The sequence below is a fragment of the Sinocyclocheilus rhinocerous genome, unplaced genomic scaffold (genome assembly GCF_001515625.1).
Source record: "Sinocyclocheilus rhinocerous isolate Xijiao unplaced genomic scaffold, SAMN03320098_v1.1 scaffold2868, whole genome shotgun sequence".
Classification (NCBI taxonomy): domain Eukaryota; kingdom Metazoa; phylum Chordata; class Actinopteri; order Cypriniformes; family Cyprinidae; genus Sinocyclocheilus; species Sinocyclocheilus rhinocerous.
The window spans coordinates 155655-159085 of record NW_015623782.1 but is presented as its reverse complement, the minus strand read 5'-3'; the positions used below and the strand labels follow the sequence as shown (position 1 = coordinate 159085).

Here is a 3431-nt window from a genome sequence, read left to right as displayed (position 1 = left end):
GTGTGTGTGTGTGCGTGCGTGTGTGTGTGAAAATAATTCACAAAAAAGACAAACTTATTTTATTTCAGCCAATGCAGCGTTTCTCAATTTTATTTAGTTTAACTTAAAATAACTAAAACTGAAATTATTATGAAGTTATTAAAATATTTTTTTAAATATAGTTTATTAATTTTTATTTCAGTTTTAGTTATTATATAAAGCTATAATAAAAAATTTAATTACATTTTTCACAAAATATATAAATATTAATATATTCATATGTCATTACACAAGAATATTGCTGTATGACTGCAGAATGCATTGACTGACAAATCAAAATCATACAATTTAAAGAGCTGTGAATTACTCAAACTTGCCCTGTGCATTAATAAAGTCATATATGAAAACTGTGAGCACACCACACAGCAGCTGTTTAACATCTTCAATCACGTGGTGTGTGTGTATCTGAGGAATGTCATGTCACTGTCCGTCTGCATTATTCCTGGCACACGGCGGATCTAAATGTGGCCGTGGGCCAGTAAATCTGAATACTTAATCTGAGATTAACCCTCCTTATGTTGGGCAAATATTTAAAATATCACCCCTGGCCTGCTAAAATTACAGCTCCTGGTCTGATAACATATTCTACAGATCCCAAATCAGTTTAGAAAAAATATAATTCGTTCTATTTCATTTCCCCCATATACTACTGAATTATCAATTATAAACACATGGGCTCTGTTCCAGCACCCAGTGAGATGCCTTGCTGACTTCACAGGCAACACCCTTCAAAATAAAAAATAACCCATTTGAAACGCTCAACATATTGCTGTCGACAATGTAATAAATTATACTTTTATTTTTACCATAATATGTGATATTATTTTGGTATTTAATAAATTTTAAGCATATTTATTACCAGCAATTCTCTTGTTTCATCCACCATGGATGGATTATACTTTGTCTTTCTCTGTAAAAAAAACAAAAATGAAAAAATAATATTATATTAAAAATTATTTTTAAACAATTTAATTTTTTTTCATAATATATAATATAAATATTATATAATTTTATTTTACAGCACATTTCTCAGAACACTAATATAAATGAAAATATGCATGATATTTTAGTATGTTTAACATTTCTTTCTTCTTTCTCTGTATTTTTTTATGAATTTTTGAAGTTGGAATAAAACATACTACTAATGTTATTTCTGTCTTTCATTCATTTCAGTTAAACAATTCTTTCAAAGTGTATTTTTTTAAATGCACATGCAATTCTGCCTTAGAATTTGGCCAAACGAAGGCATCTTACAGCAGCACAATTACATTTCTAATAGCTTTTGTGTATGGATCATGCTTCAAAATGCTGCCTATGGAAGCTCAACCTTTGGAACAAAATCTAGTTTTACTGTAGACGTTTCCAGATGATTTACACTGTGCAAAACAAACAAGAACACACGCAAGACTGTGTAGCAAACAGCTGCTCATGCGACAGAATATTTCCCTTTTAAAGCAACACGGCACAGCACGCATGAATATCTGAGCAACAGAAAAGGAGGAGAGAGGAAGAGGGGAAAAGAGATGAAAAGAAGACTTAATCATTATCAATAGCTATTAACTTATATATTATAAACTCCTGCAACCCTACAGAGAATAAGCAGTGAGGAAAATAGATGGATAATCAACCAGAAGTGGGTTTTACACTCATTAGCTGTAGATCTGTAATGGCCTTATGGAAAAACCAGCAGACAGACGTTTCGGTCTTTCTCTTTCTCTGACTGACAGACTGTCAAGACACCAGTGACGATCTGTGATCTGAGCAAAAACACACACATCCCACAACACAACAGGCCTAACGAGGACTAGTGATGAACCCATATATATCGGCCCGGCATGGATGGTCACTTGGTGTCAATTCCAAGTGAATAGTGTGCATTTTCATGCCACAAAACTTACTGGTTTGAACTAAAGCAAGGGTTTTCAAACTGGGGTCACAAGAGAGTGCTGGGGGTGGAAAAGTTTAAAGAAAAACAGTGTAAAGAATGTTTAAAAATAAATAAATAAAATAATAATAATAAAATATTAATAAAATATAAATAAAATAACATTTTACTAATATATATAACACACTAAAATTAATTTTATAATCAAGTACTTTACATGTGCTTTAATATATTAGTCAACACATCAAAAAAGTGTACTTCGCTAAAGCAAGAAACAGTCATGAAAGCATATTCTCTTTAAGTAGCCTTTTATTTCATAAATATTATAATCTGTACTGTAAGTACAGTTTTTTAACAATAAACTTGTAAGAATTGAAGTACACTGTAATTGCACATTTAATACAAGAAGCACACTCATTTTTCACAAGGGAAGGTATATTCAAATGATATATATATATATATATATAATAAAAAAATAAAAATAAATTTAATTTAAGTAAATAATTTTAAAATAAACTGTAACTACAGTACTACAGTGAGTAAAAAAAAGGCATTGATGCAATGTAACATAGAAATTTAATAAACTAAATGCATGGAAAATATATAGCTGGCTTTGAAATTTTACAATTTACAACGGGGGTCCCTTACGATCATATTTGGGGTCCGTGTTGTCTAAAAAGATTGAAAACCTCTGAACTAAAGCATCAAACTAAGAAATATCACTTTAAAACAAATGAAAACAGCCAGAAAACAGTCGACATTCTCTCTAAAGTCACAGAAATTCTAAGGGATTTCCACAATTTGCAGAATACAAAATATTCCCAACTTTAAAAATGACAAATGCAAAGACTTTAAGACGGGTGCACGCACTCTTTCTACACGTAATAAGCGTTATCTAGGCTCACAATTGTGTCAGAAAACGCTCGAGTGACCTTCAAATCACAAGAAATGTCCAAACATACACGACAAACACGTTCGTCCTGCGGTAAGCGAGCGAGCTAGCGTTCAGGCCGCGCTACTTAAAGACCTGAGGAGAATAATCCAGAAAGAAAGCAAACTAGAAACAAAAACTTACGCTTATTTAGGTCTAGATGTGCGGTCGGAGTGGACAGCGACTTGGGGACAGGCGGGGAGCTCGAGGTTTTTCTCCGTTAGCGGGATTTTGTCCAGTTTCTTTCTGCAGCCGTTTGTTTCTGTACGCGTCTCACACACAGACTGGGGCGCGGCGCTCCGCACTCGCTGAGGTGAAGAGGCTTCTGATTGGTCTGCGTCACACGAGCTCCCGCCCACTTCGCGAAACCGCCTTTGATGTGAGCCGCCCACATCAGCGATGGGCGGGGCCTGTCCGTCCGCCTGTGTAATCTGTTTTGTGTGAATAACAGTTTCTAACAGTTTTTTAGTTAATTAGCATTTTTTTTAACTGCACATCTATTTTTAAAAGCTTATGCTTATAGTTTGAACCTGTATATTCTGTAATATACATGCATATATACTTATGCAATCATTA

The 3431-nt window shown here is 33.7% G+C and overlaps 1 protein-coding gene across 5 annotated transcripts in view; it reads right to left on the bottom strand.

Moving 5' to 3' along the window:
• The window catches only part of LOC107736871 (alpha-adducin-like), a 60421-nt gene extending 57284 nt beyond the window's left edge, over positions 1–3137 (bottom strand). For all 5 annotated transcript variants that reach the window (XM_016548240.1, XM_016548249.1, XM_016548266.1 and 2 more), the window contains exon 1: positions 3000–3137. The gene's annotated coding sequence lies outside the window, so the exon portion shown is untranslated. The remainder of the gene's footprint in view (positions 1–2999) is intronic.
• Positions 3138–3431: the final 294 nt, after the last annotated feature.